We start from the raw sequence: 19,729 nt of genomic DNA, 5'->3' as shown, positions 1-19,729 counted from the left end.
CTGATTTTTCAGCTGAAAATTACTCAGGGCATGAAATTTCAGGGCTTGTTGTATGTCATTTGAAGTGGATTTGGACAGGTTTTGAGTGAATTCTTTGACAAAGTTGACACCACAATTTTTGATGTCTGCGACAGGCGGCGGGTCATCGTTTGGAGTGAAAAAAAGTCAAAATTTCAGGTCCTGATTTTTCAGCTGAAAATTACTCAGGGGCATGTATTATGTCATTTGAAGTGGATTTGGACAGGTTTTGAGTGAATTCTTTGACAAAGTTGACACCACAATTTTTGATGTCTGCGGCGGGTCATCGTTTGGAGTGAAAAAAAGTCAAAATTTCAGGTCCTGATTTTTCAGCTGAAAATTACTCAGGGCATGTTTTATGTCATTTGAAGTGGATTTGGACAGGTTTTGAGTGAATTCTTTGACAAAGTTGACACCACAATTTTGATGTCTGCGACAGGCGGCGGGTCATCGTTTGAGTGAAAAAAGTCAAAATTTCAGGTCCTGATTTTTCAGCTGAAAATTACTCAGGGCTTGTTATGTCATTTGAAGTGGATTTGGACAGGTTTTGAGTGAATTCTTTGACAAAGTTGACACCACAATTTTTGATGTCTGCGACAGGCGGCGGGTCATCGTTTGGAGTGAAAAAAGTCAAAATTTCAGGTCCTGATTTTTCAGCTGAAAATTACTCAGGGGCATGTATTATGTCATTTGAAGTGGATTTGGACAGGTTTTGAGTGAATTCTTTGACAAAGTTGACACCACAATTTTTGATGTCTGCGACAGGCGGCGGGTCATCGTTTGGAGTGAAAAAAAGTCAAAATTTCAGGTCCTGATTTTTCAGCTGAAAATTACTCAGGGGCATGTATTATGTCATTTGAAGTGGATTTGGACAGGTTTTGAGTGAATTCTTTGACAAAGTTGACACCACAATTTTTGATGTCTGCGACAGGCGGCGGTCATCGTTTGGAGTGAAAAAAAGTCAAAATTTCAGGTCCTGATTTTTCAGCTGAAAATTACTCAGGGCATGTATTATGTCATTTGAAGTGGATTTGGACAGGTTTTGAGTGAATTCTTTGACAAAGTTGACACCACAATTTTTGATGTCTGCGACAGGCGGTCATCGTTTGGAGTGAAAAAAAAGTCAAAATTTCAGGTCCTGATTTTTCAGCTGAAAATTACTCAGGGGCTGTTTATGTCATTTGAAGTGGATTTGGACAGGTTTTGAGTGAATTCTTTGACAAAGTTGACACCACAATTTTTGATGTCTGCGACAGGCGGCGGGTCATCGTTTGGAGTGAAAAAAAGTCAAAATTTCAGGTCCTGATTTTTCAGCTGAAAATTACTCAGGGGGTCAGGGCTTGTTGTATGTCATTTGAAGTGGATTTGGACAGGTTTGAGTGAATTCTTTGACAAAGTTGACACCACAATTTTTGATGTCTGCGACAGGCGGCGGGTCATCGTTTGGAGTGAAAAAAAGTCAAAATTTCAGGTCCTGATTTTTCAGCTGAAAATTACTCAGGGGCATGTATTATGTCATTTGAAGTGGATTTGGACAGGTTTTGAGTGAATTCTTTGACAAAGTTGACACCACAATTTTTGATGTCTGCGACAGGCGGCGGTCATCGTTTGGAGTGAAAAAAAGTCAAAATTTCAGGTCCTGATTTTTCAGCTGAAAATTACTCAGGGCATGTATTATGTCATTTGAAGTGGATTTGGACAGGTTTTGAGTGAATTCTTTGACAAAGTTGACACCACAATTTTTGATGTCTGCGACAGGCGGCGGGTCATCGTTTGGAGTGAAAAAAAGTCAAAATTTCAGGTCCTGATTTTTCAGCCTGAAAATTACTCAGGGCTTGTTGTATGTCATTTGAAGTGGATTTGGACAGGTTTTGAGTGAATTCTTTGACAAAGTTGACACCACAATTTTTGATGTCTGCGACAGGCGGCGGGTCATCGTTTGGAGTGAAAAAAAGTCAAAATTTCAGGTCCTGATTTTTCAGCTGAAAATTACTCAGGGCATGTATTATGTCATTTGAAGTGGATTTGGACAGGTTTTGAGTGAATTCTTTGACAAAGTTGACACCACAATTTTTGATGTCTGCGACAGGCGGCGGGTCATCGTTTGGAGTGAAAAAAGTCAAAATTTCAGGTCCTGATTTTTCACTGAAAATTACTCAGGGCTTGTTGTATGTCATTTGAAGTGGATTTGGACAGGTTTTGAGTCTTTGACAAAGTTGACACCACAATTTTTGATGTCTGCGACAGGGCGGGTCATCGTTTGGAGTGAAAAAAAGTCAAAATTTCAGGTCCTGATTTTTCAGCTGAAAATTACTCAGGGGCATGTTTATGTCATTTGAAGTGGATTTGGACAGGTTTTGAGTGAATTCTTTGACAAAGTTGACACCACAATTTTTGATGTCTGCGACAGGCGGGTCATCGTTTGGAGTGAAAAAAAGTCAAAATTTCAGGTCCTGATTTTTCAGCTGAAAATTACTCAGGGGCATGTATTATGTCATTTGAAGTGGATTTGGACAGGTTTTGAGTGAATTCTTTGACAAAGTTGACACCACAATTTTTGATGTCTGCGACAGGCGGCGGGTCATCGTTTGGAGTGAAAAAAGTCAAAATTTCAGGTCCTGATTTTTCAGCTGAAAATTACTCAGGGGCATGTATTTGTCATTTGAAGTGGATTTGGACAGGTTTTGAGTGAATTCTTTGACAAAGTTGACACCACAATTTTTGATGTCTGCGACAGGCGGCGGGTCATCGTTTGGAGTGAAAAAAAGTCAAAATTTCAGGTCCTGATTTTTCATGAAAATTACTCAGGGCTTGTTGTATGTCATTTGAAGTGGATTTGACAGGTTTTGAGTGAATTCTTTGACAAAGTTGACACCACAATTTTTGATGTCTGCGACAGGCGGCGGTCATCGTTTGGAGTGAAAAAAAGTCAAAATTTCAGGTCCTGATTTTTCAGCTGAAAATTACTCAGGGATGTTTATGTCATTTGAAGTGGATTTGGACAGGTTTTGAGTGAATTCTTTGACAAAGTTGACACCACAATTTTTGATGTCTGCGACAGGCGGCGGGTCATCGTTTGGAGTGAAAAAAGTCAAAATTTCAGGTCCTGATTTTTCAGCTGAAAATTACTCAGGGGCATGTTTATGTCATTTGAAGTGGATTTGGACAGGTTTTGAGTGAATTCTTTGACAAAGTTGACACCACAATTTTTGATGTCTGCGACAGGCGGCGGGTCATCGTTTGGAGTGAAAAAAAGTCAAAATTTCAGGTCCTGATTTTTCAGCTGAAAATTACTCAGGGCATGTATTATGTCATTTGAAGTGGATTTGGACAGGTTTTGAGTGAATTCTTTGACAAAGTTGACACCACAATTTTTGATGTCTGCGACAGGCGGCGGGTCATCGTTTGGAGTGAAAAAAAGTCAAAATTTCAGGTCCTGATTTTTCAGCTGAAAATTACTCAGGGGCATGTATTATGTCATTTGAAGTGGATTTGGACAGGTTTTGAGTGAATTCTTTGACAAAGTTGACACCACAATTTTTGATGTCTGCGACAATCGTTTGGAGTGAAAAAGGTCAAAATTTCAGGTCCTGATTTTTCAGCTGAAAATTACTCAGGGGCATGTAAAAATTAGTCAGGAGCTTGTTGTATGTCATTTGAAGTGGATTTGGACAGGTTTTGAGTGAATTCTTTGACAAAGTTGACACCACAATTTTTGATGTCTGCGACAGGCGGCGGGTCATCGTTTGGAGTGAAAAAAAGTCAAAATTTCAGGTCCTGATTTTTCATGAAAATTCAGGGCATGTAGTCATTGTTGTATGTCATTTGAAGTGGATTTGGACAGGTTTTGAGTGAATTCTTTGACAAAGTTGACACCACAATTTTTGATGTCTGCGACAGGTCATCGTTTGGAGTGAAAAAAGTCAAAATTTCAGGTCCTGATTTTTCACCTGAAAATTACTCAGGGGCTTGTTGTATGTCATTTGAAGTGGATTTGGACAGGTTTTGAGTGAATTCTTTGACAAAGTTGACACCACAATTTTTGATGTCTGCGACAGGCGGCGGGTCATCGTTTGGAGTGAAAAAAAGTCAAAATTTCAGGTCCTGATTTTTCACCTGAAAATTACTCAGGGCTTGTTGTATGTCATTTGAAGTGGATTTGGACAGGTTTTGAGTGAATTCTTTGACAAAGTTGACACCACAATTTTTGATGTCTGCGACAGGCGGCGGGTCATCGTTTGGAGTGAAAAAAAAGTCAAAATTTCAGGTCCTGATTTTTCAGCTGAAAATTACTCAGGGGCATGTATTAGTCATTGTTGTATGTCATTTGAAGTGGATTTGGACAGGTTTGAGTGAATTCTTTGACAAAGTTGACACACAATTTTGATGTCTGCGACAGGCGGTCATCGTTTGGAGTGAAAAAAAGTCAAAATTTCAGGTCCTGATTTTTCAGCTGAAAATTACTCAGGGGCATGTATTATGTCATTTGAAGTGGATTTGGACAGGTTTTGAGTGAATTCTTTGACAAAGTTGACACCACAATTTTTGATGTCTGCGACAGGCGGCGGGTCATCGTTTGGAGTGAAAAAAAGTCAAAATTTCAGGTCCTGATTTTTCAGCTGAAATTACTCAGGGCATGTTTATGTCATTTGAAGTGGATTTGGACAGGTTTTGAGTGAATTCTTTGACAAAGTTGACACCACAATTTTTGATGTCTGCGACAGGCGGCGGGTCATCGTTTGGAGTGAAAAAAAGTCAAAATTTCAGGTCCTGATTTTTCACTGAAAATTACTCAGGGCTTGTTGTATGTCATTTGAAGTGGATTTGGACAGGTTTTGAGTGAATTCTTTGACAAAGTTGACACCACAATTTTTGATGTCTGCGACAGGCGGCGGGTCATCGTTTGGAGTGAAAAAAAGTCAAAATTTCAGGTCCTGATTTTTCAGCTGAAAATTACTCAGGGGCATGTATTGTCATTTGAAGTGGATTTGGACAGGTTTTGAGTGAATTCTTTGACAAAGTTGACACCACAATTTTTGATGTCTGCGACAGGCGGCGGGTCATCGTTTGGAGTGAAAAAAAGTCAAAATTTCAGGTCCTGATTTTTCAGCTGAAAATTACTCAGGGGCATGTATTATGTCATTTGAAGTTTTGGACAGGTTTTGAGTGAATTCTTTGACAAAGTTGACACCACAATTTTTGATGTCTGCGACAGGCGGCGGGTCATCGTTTGGAGTGAAAAAAAGTCAAAATTTCAGGTCCTGATTTTTCAGCTGAAAATTACTCAGGGGCTTGTTTATGTCATTTGAAGTGGATTTGGACAGGTTTTGAGTGAATTCTTTGACAAAGTTGACACCACAATTTTTGATGTCTGCGACAGGCGGCGGGTCATCGTTTGGAGTGAAAAAAAGTCAAAATTTCAGGTCCTGATTTTTCAGCTGAAAATTACTCAGGCAGGTTTTGAGTGAATTCTTTGACAAAGTTGACACCACAATTTTTGATGTCTGCGACAGGCGGCGGGTCATCGTTTGGTGAAAAAAAAAAATTTCAGGTCCTGATTTTTCAGCTGAAAATTACTCAGGGGCAATGTCATTTGAAGTGGATTTGTTTGAGTGAATTCTTTGACAAAGTTGACACCACAATTTTTGATGTCACAAAGTGAAAATTTTCAGGTCCTGATTTTTCATCATTTGAAGTGGATTTGACAGGTTTTGAGTGAATTCTTTGACAAAGTTGACACCACAATTTTTGATGTCTGCGACAGGCGGCGGGTCATCGTTTGGAGTGAAAAAAAGTCAAAATTTCAGGTCCTGATTTTTCAGCTGAAAATTACTCAGGGGCATGTAAAAATTAGTCATTGTTGTATGTCATTTGAAGTGGATTTGGACAGGTTTTGAGTGAATTCTTTGACAAAGTTGACACCACAATTTTTGATGTCTGCGACAGGCGGCGGGTCATCGTTTGGAGTGAAAAAAAGTCAAAATTTCAGGTCCTGATTTTTCAGCTGAAAATTACTCAGGGGCATGTATTATGTCATTTGAAGTGGATTTGGACAGGTTTTGAGTGAATTCTTTGACAAAGTTGACACCACAATTTTTGATGTCTGCGACAGGCGGCGGTCATCGTTTGGAGTGAAAAAAGTCAAAATTTCAGGTCCTGATTTTTCAGCTGAAAATTACTCAGGGGCATGTAAAAATTAGTCAGGAGCTTGTTGTATGTCATTTGAAGTGGATTTGGACAGGTTTTGAGTGAATTCTTTGACAAAGTTGACACCACAATTTTTGATGTCTGCGACAGGCGGGTCATCGTTTGGAGTGAAAAAAAAAAAATTTCAGGTCCTGATTTTTCAGTTTATGTCATTTGAAGTGGATTTGGACAGGTTTTGAGTGAATTCTTTGACAAAGTTTTTTGATGTCTGCGACAATCGTTTGGAGTGAAAAAAGTCAAAATTTCAGGTCCTGATTTTTCAGCTGAAAATTACTCAGGGGCATGTATTATGTCATTTGAAGTGGATTTGGACAGGTTTTGAGTGAATTCTTTGACAAAGTTGACACCACAATTTTTGATGTCTGCGACAGGCGGCGGGTCATCGTTTGGAGTGAAAAAAAGTCAAAATTTCAGGTCCTGATTTTTCAGCTGAAAATTACTCAGGGCTTGTTGTATGTCATTTGAAGTGGATTTGGACAGGTTTTGAGTGAAATTCTTTGACAAAGTTGACACCACAATTTTTGATGTCTGCGACAGGGCGGTCATCGTTTGGAGTGAAAAAAAGTCAAAATTTCAGGTCCTGATTTTTCAGCTGAAAATTACTCAGGGGCATGTATTATGTCATTTGAAGTGGATTTGGACAGGTTTTGAGTGAATTCTTTGACAAAGTTGACACCACAATTTTTGATGTCTGCGACAGGCGGCGGGTCATCGTTTGGAGTGAAAAAAAGTCAAAATTTCAGGTCCTGATTTTTCAGCTGAAAATTACTCAGGGCATGTTTATGTCATTTGAAGTGGATTTGGACAGGTTTTGAGTGAATTCTTTGACAAAGTTGACACCACAATTTTTGATGTCTGCGACAGGCGGCGGGTCATCGTTTGGAGTGAAAAAAAGTCAAAATTTCAGGTCCTGATTTTTCAGCTGAAAATTACTCAGGGCTTGTTGTATGTCATTTGAAGTGGATTTGACAGGTTTTGAGTGAATTCTTTGACAAAGTTGACACCACAATTTTTGATGTCTGCGACAGGGGCGGGTCATCGTTTGGAGTGAAAAAAAGTCAAATTTCAGGTCCTGATTTTTCAGCTGAAAATTACTCAGGTTGTTTATGTCATTTGAAGTGGATTTGGACAGGTTTTGAGTGAATTCTTTGACAAAGTTGACACCACAATTTTTGATGTCTGCGACAGGCGGCGGGTCATCGTTTGGAGTGAAAAAAAGTCAAAATTTCAGGTCCTGATTTTTCAGCTGAAAATTACTCAGGGGCATGTTTATGTCATTTGAAGTGGATTTGGACAGGTTTTGAGTGAATTCTTTGACAAAGTTGACACCACAATTTTTGATGTCTGCGACAGGCGGCGGGTCATCGTTTGGAGTGAAAAAAGTCAAAATTTCAGGTCCTGATTTTTCAGCTGAAAATTACTCAGGGGCATGTATTATGTCATTTGAAGTGGATTTGGACAGGTTTTGAGTGAATTCTTTGACAAAGTTGACACCACAATTTTTGATGTCTGCGACAGGGGCGGGTCATCGTTTGGAGTGAAAAAAAGTCAAAATTTCAGGTCCTGATTTTTCAGCTGAAAATTACTCAGGGCATGTATTATGTCATTTGAAGTGGATTTGGACAGGTTTTGAGTGAATTCTTTGACAAAGTTGACACCACAATTTTTGATGTCTGCGACAGGCGGCGGGTCATCGTTTGGAGTGAAAAAAAGTCAAAATTTCAGGTCCTGATTTTTCAGCTGAAAATTACTCAGGGGCATGTATTAGTTATGTCATTTGAAGTGGATTTGGACAGGTTTTGAGTGAATTCTTTGACAAAGTTGACACCACAATTTTGATGTCTGCGACAGGCGGCGGGTCATCGTTTGGAGTGAAAAAAAGTCAAAATTTCAGGTCCTGATTTTTCAGCTGAAAATTACTCAGGGCATGTATTATGTCATTTGAAGTGGATTTGGACAGGTTTTGAGTGAATTCTTTGACAAAGTTGACACCACAATTTTTGATGTCTGCGACAGGCGGCGGGTCATCGTTTGGAGTGAAAAAAAGTCAAAATTTCAGGTCCTGATTTTTCAGCTGAAAATTACTCAGGGCTTGTTTATGTCATTTGAAGTGGATTTGGACAGGTTTTGAGTGAATTCTTTGACAAAGTTGACACCACAATTTTTTGATGTCTGCGACAGGCGGGTCATCGTTTGGAGTGAAAAAAAGTCAAAATTTCAGGTCCTGATTTTTCAGCTGAAAATTACTCAGGGGCATGTAGTATTGTTGTATGTCATTTGAAGTGGATTTGGACAGGTTTTGAGTGAATTCTTTGACAAAGTTGACACCACAATTTTTGATGTCTGCGACAGGCGGCGGTCATCGTTTGGAGTGAAAAAAAGTCAAAATTTCAGGTCCTGATTTTTCAGCTGAAAATTACTCAGGGGCATGTATTATGTCATTTGAAGTGGATTTGGACAGGTTTTGAGTGAATTCTTTGACAAAGTTGACACCACAATTTTTGATGTCTGCGACAGGCGCGGGTCATCGTTTGGAGTGAAAAAAAGTCAAAATTTCAGGTCCTGATTTTTCAGCTGAAAATTACTCAGGGGCATGTAAAATTAGTCAGGAGCTTGTTGTATGTCATTTGAAGTGGATTTGGACAGGTTTTGAGTGAATTCTTTGACAAAGTTGACACCACAATTTTTGATGTCTGCGACAGGCGGGGGTCATCGTTTGGAGTGAAAAAAAGTCAAAAATTTCAGGTCCTGATTTTTCAGCTGAAAATTACTCAGGGGCATGTATTATGTCATTTGAAGTGGATTTGGACAGGTTTTGAGTGAATTCTTTGACAAAGTTGACACCACAATTTTTGATGTCTGCGACAGGCGGCGGGTCATCGTTTGGAGTGAAAAAAAGTCAAAATTTCAGGTCCTGATTTTTCAGCTGAAAATTACTCAGGGCATGCATTGTTGTATGTCATTTGAAGTGGATTTGGACAGGTTTTGAGTGAATTCTTTGACAAAGTTGACACCACAATTTTTGATGTCTGCGACAGGCGGCGGGTCATCGTTTGGAGTGAAAAAAAGTCAAAATTTCAGGTCCTGATTTTTCAGCTGAAAAAACTCAGGGGCATGTATTATGTCATTTGAAGTGGATTTGGACAGGTTTTGAGTGAATTCTTTGACAAAGTTGACACCACAATTTTTGATGTCTGCGACAGGCGGGGTCATCGTTTGGAGTGAAAAAAAGTCAAAATTTCAGGTCCTGATTTTTCAGCTGAAAATTACTCAGGGGCATGTATTAGTCATTGTTGTATGTCATTTGAAGTGGATTTGGACAGGTTTTGAGTGAATTCTTTGACAAAGTTGACACCACAATTTTGATGTCTGCGACAGGCGGCGGGTCATCGTTTGGAGTGAAAAAAGTCAAAATTTCAGGTCCTGATTTTTCAGCTGAAAATTACTCAGGGGCATGTATTATGTCATTTGAAGTGGATTTGGACAGGTTTTGAGTGAATTCTTTGACAAAGTTGACACCACAATTTTTGATGTCTGCGACAGGCGGCGGGTCATCGTTTGGAGTGAAAAAAAGTCAAAAATTTCAGGTCCTGATTTTTCAGCTGAAAATTACTCAGGGCATGTATTATGTCATTTGAAGTGGATTTGGACAGGTTTTTGAGTGAATTCTTTGACAAAGTTGACACCACAATTTTTGATGTCTGCGACAGGCGGCGGGTCATCGTTTGGAGTGAAAAAAAGTCAAAATTTCAGGTCCTGATTTTTCAGCTGAAAATTACTCAGGGGCATGTAAAAATTAGTCAGGAGCTTGTTGTATGTCATTTGAAGTGGATTTGGACAGGTTTTGAGTGAATTCTTTGACAAAGTTGACACCACAATTTTTTGATGTCTGCGACAGGCGGCGGGTCATCGTTTGGAGTGAAAAAAAGTCAAAATTTCAGGTCCTGATTTTTCAGCTGAAAATTACTCAGGGGCATTATGTCATTTGAAGTGGATTTGGACAGGTTTTGAGTGAATTCTTTGACAAAGTTGACACCCAATTTTTGATGTCTGCGACAGGGGCGGGTCATCGTTTGGAGTGAAAAAAAGTCAAAATTTCAGGTCCTGATTTTTCAGCTGAAAATTACTCAGGGCATGTTTATGTCATTTGAAGTGGATTTGGACAGGTTTTGAGTGAATTCTTTGACAAAGTTGACACCACAATTTTTGATGTCTGCGACAGGCGGGTCATCGTTTGGAGTGAAAAAAAGTCAAAATTTCAGGTCCTGATTTTTCAGCTGAAAATTACTCAGGGGCATGTTTATGTCATTTGAAGTGGATTTGGACAGGTTTTGAGTGAATTCTTTGACAAAGTTGACACCACAATTTTTGATGTCTGCGACAGGCGGCGGGTCATCGTTTGGAGTGAAAAAAAGTCAAAATTTCAGGTCCTGATTTTTCAGCTGAAAATTACTCAGGCATCATTGTCATTTGAAGTGGATTTGGACAGGTTTTGAGTGAATTCTTTGACAAAGTTGACACCACAATTTTTGATGTCTGCGACAGGCGGCGGGTCATCGTTTGGAGTGAAAAAAAGTCAAAATTTCAGGTCCTGATTTTTCAGCTGAAAATTACTCAGGGCATGTTTATGTCATTTGAAGTGGATTTGGACAGGTTTTGAGTGAATTCTTTGACAAAGTTGACACCACAATTTTTGATGTCTGCGACAGGCGGCGGGTCATCGTTTGGAGTGAAAAAAAGTCAAAATTTCAGGTCCTGATTTTTCACCTGAAAATTACTCAGGGGCATGTTTATGTCATTTGAAGTGGATTTGGACAGGTTTTGAGTGAATTCTTTGACAAAGTTGACACCACAATTTTTGATGTCTGCGACAGGCGGCGGGTCATCGTTTGGAGTGAAAAAAAGTCAAAATTTCAGGTCCTGATTTTTCAGCTGAAAATTACTCAGGGGCTTGTTTATGTCATTTGAAGTGGATTTGGACAGGTTTTGAGTGAATTCTTTGACAAAGTTGACACCACAATTTTTGATGTCTGCGACAGGCGGCGGGTCATCGTTTGGAGTGAAAAAAAGTCAAAATTTCAGGTCCTGATTTTTCAGCTGAAAATTACTCAGGGCATGTATATGTCATTTGAAGTGGATTTGGACAGGTTTTGAGTGAATTCTTTGACAAAGTTGACACCACAATTTTTGATGTCTGCGACAGGCGGGTCATCGTTTGGAGTGAAAAAAAAGTCAAAATTTCAGGTCCTGATTTTTCAGCTGAAAATTACTCAGGGGCATGTAAAAATTAGTCAGGAGCTTGTTGTATGTCATTTGAAGTGGATTTGGACAGGTTTTGAGTGAATTCTTTGACAAAGTTGACACCACAATTTTTGATGTCTGCGACAGGCGGCGGGTCATCGTTTGGAGTGAAAAAAAGTCAAATTTCAGGTCCTGATTTTTCAGCTGAAAATTACTCAGGGCATGTATTATGTCATTTGAAGTGGATTTGGACAGGTTTTGAGTGAATTCTTTGACAAAGTTGACACCACAATTTTTGATGTCTGCGACAGGCGGCGGGTCATCGTTTGGAGTGAAAAAAAGTCAAAATTTCAGGTCCTGATTTTTCAGCTGAAAATTACTCAGGGGCATGTATTATGTCATTTGAAGTGGATTTGGACAGGTTTTGAGTGAATTCTTTGACAAAGTTGACACCACAATTTTTGATGTCTGCGACAGGCGGCGGGTCATCGTTTGGAGTGAAAAAAAGTCAAAATTTCAGGTCCTGATTTTTCAGCTGAAAATCTCAGGGCTTGTTGTATGTCATTTGAAGTGGATTTGGACAGGTTTTGAGTGAATTCTTTGACAAAGTTGACACCACAATTTTTGATGTCTGCGACAGGCGGCGGTCATCGTTTGGAGTGAAAAAAGTCAAAATTTCAGGTCCTGATTTTTCAGCTGAAAATTACTCAGGGGCATGTATTATGTCATTTGAAGTGGATTTGGACAGGTTTTGAGTGAATTCTTTGACAAAGTTGACACCACAATTTTTGATGTCTGCGACAGGCGGGGTCATCGTTTGGAGTGAAAAAAAGTCAAAATTTCAGGTCCTGATTTTTCAGCTGAAAATTACTCAGGGGCATGTATTATGTCATTTGAAGTGGATTTGGACAGGTTTTGAGTGAATTCTTTGACAAAGTTGACACCACAATTTTTGATGTCTGCGACAGGCGGCGGTCATCGTTTGGAGTGAAAAAAAGTCAAAATTTCAGGTCCTGATTTTTCACCTGAAAATTACTCAGGGGCTTGTTGTATGTCATTTGAAGTGGATTTGACAGGTTTTGAGTGAATTCTTTGACAAAGTTGACACCACAATTTTTGATGTCTGCGACAGGGCGGGTCATCGTTTGGAGTGAAAAAAAGTCAAAATTTCAGGTCCTGATTTTTCAGCTGAAAATTACTCAGGGCATGTAAAAATTAGTCATTGTTGTATGTCATTTGAAGTGGATTTGGACAGGTTTTGAGTGAATTCTTTGACAAAGTTGACACCACAATTTTTGATGTCTGCGACAGGCGGCGGGTCATCGTTTGGAGTGAAAAAAAGTCAAAATTTCAGTCCTGATTTTTCACCTGAAAATTACTCAGGGGCATGTATTATGTCATTTGAAGTGGATTTGGACAGGTTTTGAGTGAATTCTTTGACAAAGTTGACACCACAATTTTTGATGTCTGCGACAGGCGGCGGGTCATCGTTTGGAGTGAAAAAAAGTCAAAATTTCAGGTCCTGATTTTTCAGCTGAAAATTACTCAGGAGCTTGTTGTATGTCATTTGAAGTGGATTTGGACAGGTTTTGAGTGAATTCTTTGACAAAGTTGACACCACAATTTTTGATGTCTGCGACAGGCGGGGGTCATCGTTTGGAGTGAAAAAAAGTCAAAATTTCAGGTCCTGATTTTTCAGCTGAAAATTACTCAGGGCTTGTTGTATGTCATTTGAAGTGGATTTGGACAGGTTTTGAGTGAATTCTTTGACAAAGTTGACACCACAATTTTTGATGTCTGCGACAGGCGGCGGGTCATCGTTTGGAGTGAAAAAAAGTCAAAATTTCAGGTCCTGATTTTTCAGCTGAAAATTACTCAGGGGCATGTATTATGTCATTTGAAGTGGATTTGGACAGGTTTTGAGTGAATTCTTTGACAAAGTTGACACCACAATTTTTGATGTCTGCGACAGGCGGCGGGTCATCGTTTGGAGTGAAAAAAAGTCAAAATTTCAGGTCCTGATTTTTCAGCTGAAAATTACTCAGGGGCATGTATTAGTCATTGTTGTATGTCATTTGAAGTGGATTTGGACAGGTTTTGAGTGAATTCTTTGACAAGTTGACACCACAATTTTTGATGTCTGCGACAGGCGGCGGGTCATCGTTTGGAGTGAAAAAAAGTCAAAATTTCAGGTCCTGATTTTTCAGCTGAAAATTACTCAGGGGCATGTATTATGTCATTTGAAGTGGATTTGGACAGGTTTTGAGTGAATTCTTTGACAAAGTTGACACCACAATTTTTGATGTCTGCGACAGGCGGCGGGTCATCGTTTGGAGTGAAAAAAAGTCAAAATTTCAGGTCCTGATTTTTCAGCTGAAAATTACTCAGGGGCATGTATTATGTCATTTGAAGTGGATTTGGACAGGTTTTGAGTGAATTCTTTGACAAAGTTGACACCACAATTTTTGATGTCTGCGACAGGCGGCGGGTCATCGTTTGGAGTGAAAAAAAGTCAAAATTTCAGGTCCTGATTTTTCAGCTGAAAATTACTCAGGGGCTTGTTGTATGTCATTTGAAGTGGATTTGGACAGGTTTTGAGTGAATTCTTTGACAAAGTTGACACCACAATTTTTGATGTCTGCGACAGGCGGCATCGTTTGGAGTGAAAAAAAGTCAAAATTTCAGGTCCTGATTTTTCACTGAAAATCTCAGGGGCTTGTTGTATGTCATTTGAAGTGGATTTGGACAGGTTTTGAGTGAATTCTTTGACAAAGTTGACACCACAATTTTTGATGTCTGCGACAGGCGGCGGGTCATCGTTTGGAGTGAAAAAAAGTCAAAATTTCAGGTCCTGATTTTTCAGCTGAAAATTACTCAGGGCATGTATTATGTCATTTGAAGTGGATTTGGACAGGTTTTGAGTGAATTCTTTGACAAAGTTGACACCACAATTTTTGATGTCTGCGACAGGCGGGTCATCGTTTGGAGTGAAAAAAAGTCAAAATTTCAGGTCCTGATTTTTCAGCTGAAAATTACTCAGGGCATGTAAAAATTAGTCAGGAGCTTGTTGTATGTCATTTGAAGTGGATTTGGACAGGTTTTGAGTGAATTCTTTGACAAAGTTGACACCACAATTTTTGATGTCTGCGACAGGCGGCGGGTCATCGTTTGGAGTGAAAAAAAGTCAAAATTTCAGGTCCTGATTTTTCACCTGAAAATTCTCAGGGCATGTATATGTCATTTGAAGTGGATTTGGACAGGTTTTGAGTGAATTCTTTGACAAAGTTGACACCACAATTTTTGATGTCTGCGACAGGGGCGGGTCATCGTTTGGAGTGAAAAAAAGTCAAAATTTCAGGTCCTGATTTTTCAGCTGAAAATTACTCAGGGCATGTATTATGTCATTTGAAGTGGATTTGGACAGGTTTTGAGTGAATTCTTTGACAAAGTTGACACCACAATTTTTTTGATGTCTGCGACAGGCGGGTCATCGTTTGGAGTGAAAAAAAGTCAAAATTTCAGGTCCTGATTTTTCAGCTGAAAATTACTCAGGGCATGTATTATGTCATTTGAAGTGGATTTGGACAGGTTTTGAGTGAATTCTTTGACAAAGTTGACACCACAATTTTTGATGTCTGCGACAGGCGGCGGGTCATCGTTTGGAGTGAAAAAAAGTCAAAATTTCAGGTCCTGATTTTTCAGAAAATTACTCAGGGGCATGTATTATGTCATTTGAAGTGGATTTGGACAGGTTTTGAGTGAATTCTTTGACAAAGTTGACACCACAATTTTTGATGTCTGCGACAGGCGGCGGGTCATCGTTTGGAGTGAAAAAAAGTCAAAATTTCAGGTCCTGATTTTTCAGCTGAAAATTACTCAGGGGCATGTATTATGTCATTTGAAGTGGATTTGGACAGGTTTTGAGTGAATTCTTTGACAAAGTTGACACCACAATTTTTGATGTCTGCGACAGGCGGTCATCGTTTGGAGTGAAAAAAAGTCAAAATTTCAGGTCCTGATTTTTCAGCTGAAAATTACTCAGGGCATGTATTATGTCATTTGAAGTGGATTTGGACAGGTTTTGAGTGAATTCTTTGACAAAGTTGACACCACAATTTTTGATGTCTGCGACAGGCGGCGGGTCATCGTTTGGAGTGAAAAAAAGTCAAAATTTCAGGTCCTGATTTTTCAGCTGAAAATTACTCAGGGCATGTAAAATTAGTCAGTTGTTGTATGTCATTTGAAGTGGATTTGGACAGGTTTTGAGTGAATTCTTTGACAAAGTTGACACCACAATTTTTGATGTCTGCGACAGGCGGCGGGTCATCGTTTGGAGTGAAAAAAAGTCAAAATTTCAGGTCCTGATTTTTCACTGAAAATTACTCAGGGGCATGTATTATGTCATTTGAAGTGGATTTGGACAGGTTTTGAGTGAATTCTTTGACAAAGTTGACACCACAATTTTTGATGTCTGCGACAGGCGGCGGGTCATCGTTTGGAGTGAAAAAAAGTCAAAATTTCAGGTCCTGATTTTTCAGCTGAAAATTACTCAGGGGCATGTTTATGTCATTTGAAGTGGATTTGGACAGGTTTTGAGTGAATTCTTTGACAAAGTTGACACCACAATTTTTGATGTCTGCGACAGGCGGGTCATCGTTTGGAGTGAAAAAAAGTCAAAATTTCAGGTCCTGATTTTTCAGCTGAAAATTCAGCCAGGGCTTGTTGTATGTCATTTGAAGTGGATTTGGACAGGTTTTGAGTGAATTCTTTGACAAAGTTGACACCACAATTTTTGATGTCTGCGACAGGCGGGGGTCATCGTTTGGAGTGAAAAAAAGTCAAAATTTCAGGTCCTGATTTTTCAGCTGAAAATTACTCAGGGCTTGTTTATGTCATTTGAAGTGGATTTGGACAGGTTTTGAGTGAATTCTTTGACAAAGTTGACACATTTTTGATGTCTGCGACAGTCATCGTTTGGAGTGAAAAAAAGTCAAAATTTCAGGTCCTGATTTTTCTGAAAATTACTCAGGGGCATGTATTATGTCATTTGAAGTGGATTTGGACAGGTTTTGAGTGAATTCTTTGACAAAGTTGACACCACAATTTTTGATGTCTGCGACAGGCGGCGGGTCATCGTTTGGAGTGAAAAAAAGTCAAAATTTCAGGTCCTGATTTTTCAGCTGAAAATTACTCAGGGCATGTAAAATTAGTCAGGAGCTTGTTGTATGTCATTTGAAGTGGATTTGGACAGGTTTTGAGTGAATTCTTTGACAAAGTTGACACCACAATTTTTGATGTCTGCGACAGGCGGCGGTCATCGTTTGGAGTGAAAAAAAGTCAAAATTTCAGGTCCTGATTTTTCAGCTGAAAATTACTCAGGGGCATGTATTATGTCATTTGAAGTGGATTTGGACAGGTTTTGAGTGAATTCTTTGACAAAGTTGACACCACAATTTTTGATGTCTGCGACAGGCGGCGGGTCATCGTTTGGAGTGAAAAAAAGTCAAAATTTCAGGTCCTGATTTTTCAGCTGAAAATTACTCAGGGCATCATTGTTGTATGTCATTTGAAGTGGATTTGGACAGGTTTTGAGTGAATTCTTTGACAAAGTTGACACCACAATTTTTGATGTCTGCGACAGGCGGCGGGTCATCGTTTGGAGTGAAAAAAAGTCAAAATTTCAGGTCCTGATTTTTCAGCTGAAAATTACTCAGGGCATGTATTATGTCATTTGAAGTGGATTTGGACAGGTTTTGAGTGAATTCTTTGACAAAGTTGACACCACAATTTTTGATGTCTGCGACAGGCGGCGGGTCATCGTTTGGAGTGAAAAAAAGTCAAAATTTCAGGTCCTGATTTTTCAGCTGAAAATTACTCAGGGGCTTGTTGTATGTCATTTGAAGTGGATTTGGACAGGTTTTGAGTGAATTCTTTGACAAAGTTGACACCACAATTTTTGATGTCTGCGACAGGCGGTCATCGTTTGGAGTGAAAAAAAGTCAAAATTTCAGGTCCTGATTTTTCAGCTGAAAATTACTCAGGGCATGTAAAAATTAGTCAGGAGCTTGTTGTATGTCATTTGAAGTGGATTTGGACAGGTTTTGAGTGAATTCTTTGACAAAGTTGACACCCACATTTTGATGTCTGCGACAGGCGGCGGGTCATCGTTTGGAGTGAAAAAAAGTCAAAATTTCAGGTCCTGATTTTTCAGCTGAAAATTACTCAGGGCTTGTTGTATGTCATTTGAAGTGGATTTGGACAGGTTTTGAGTGAATTCTTTGACAAAGTTGACACCACAATTTTTGATGTCTGCGACAGGCGGCGGGTCATCGTTTGGAGTGAAAAAAAGTCAAAATTTCAGGTCCTGATTTTCAGCTGAAAATTACTCAGGGGCATGTAATGTCATTTGAAGTGGATTTGGACAGGTTTTGAGTGAATTCTTTGACAAAGTTGACACCACAATTTTTGATGTCTGCGACAGGCGGCGGGTCATCGTTTGGAGTGAAAAAAAGTCAAAATTTCAGGTCCTGATTTTTCAGCTGAAAATTACTCAGGCATGTAAAATTAGTCAGGAGCTTGTTGTATGTCATTTGAAGTGGATTTGGACAGGTTTTGAGTGAATTCTTTGACAAAGTTGACACCACAATTTTTGATGTCTGCGACAGGCGGCGGTCATCGTTTGGAGTGAAAAAAAGTCAAAATTTCAGGTCCTGATTTTTCAGCTGAAAATTACTCAGGGGCATGTATTATGTCATTTGAAGTGGATTTTGGACAGGTTTTGAGTGAATTCTTTGACAAAGTTGACACCACAATTTTTGATGTCTGCGACAGGCGGCGGGTCATCGTTTGGAGTGAAAAAAAGTCAAAATTTCAGGTCCTGATTTTTCAGCTGAAAATTACTCAGGGCATTATTATGTCATTTGAAGTGGATTTGGACAGGTTTTGAGTGAATTCTTTGACAAAGTTGACACCACAATTTTTGATGTCTGCGACAGGCGGCGGTCATCGTTTGGAGTGAAAAAAAGTCAAAATTTCAGGTCCTGATTTTTCACCTGAAAATTACTCAGGGGCTTGTTGTATGTCATTTGAAGTGGATTTGGACAGGTTTTGAGTGAATTCTTTGACAAAGTTGACACCACAATTTTTGATGTCTGCGACAGGCGGCGGGTCATCGTTTGGAGTGAAAAAAAGTCAAAATTTCAGGTCCTGATTTTTCAGCTGAAAATTACTCAGGGGCATGTATTATGTCATTTGAAGTGGATTTGGACAGGTTTTGAGTGAATTCTTTGACAAAGTTGACACCACAATTTTGATGTCTGCGACAGGCGGCGGGTCATCGTTTGGAGTGAAAAAAAGTCAAAATTTCAGGTCCTGATTTTTCAGCTGAAAATTACTCAGGGGCATGTATTATGTCATTTGAAGTGGATTTGGACAGGTTTTGAGTGAATTCTTTGACAAAGTTGACACCACAATTTTTGATGTCTGCGACAGGCGGCGGGTCATCGTTTGGAGTGAAAAAAAGTCAAAATTCAGGTCCTGATTTTTCAGCTGAAAATTACTCAGGGGCTTGTTGTATGTCATTTGAAGTGGATTTCAGGTTTTGAGTGAATTCTTTGACAAAGTTGACACCACAATTTTTGTGCTGGACAGGGCGGGTCATCGTTTGGAGTGAAAAAAAGTCAAAATTTCAGGTCCTGATTTTTCAGCTGAAAATTACTCAGGGTTTATGTCATTTGAAGTGGATTTGGACAGGTTTTGAGTGAATTCTTTGACAAAGTTGACACCACAATTTTTGATGTCTGCGACAGGCGGCGGGTCATCGTTTGGAGTGAAAAAAAGTCAAAATTTCAGGTCCTGATTTTTCAGCTGAAAATTACTCAGGGGCTTGTTTATGTCATTTGAAGTGGATTTGGACAGGTTTTGAGTGAATTCTTTGACAAAGTTGACACCACAATTTTTGATGTCTGCGACAGGCGGCGGGTCATCGTTTGGTGAAAAAAAGTCAAAATTTCAGGTCCTGATTTTTCACTGAAAATTACTCAGGGCTTGTTGTATGTCATTTGAAGTGGATTTGGACAGGTTTTGAGTGAATTCTTTGACAAAGTTGACACCACAATTTTTGATGTCTGCGACAGGCGGCGGGTCATCGTTTGGAGTGAAAAAAAGTCAAAATTTCAGGTCCTGATTTTTCAGCTGAAAATTACTCAGGGGCATGTATAGTCATTGTTGTATGTCATTTGAAGTGGATTTGGACAGGTTTTGA

This window comes from Lates calcarifer, linkage group LG1 (genome assembly GCF_001640805.2).
Source record: "Lates calcarifer isolate ASB-BC8 linkage group LG1, TLL_Latcal_v3, whole genome shotgun sequence".
In the NCBI taxonomy this organism is placed as follows: domain Eukaryota; kingdom Metazoa; phylum Chordata; class Actinopteri; family Centropomidae; genus Lates; species Lates calcarifer.
The sequence above is the reverse complement of the archived record's forward strand: the minus strand, read 5'-3'. Positions refer to the sequence as shown.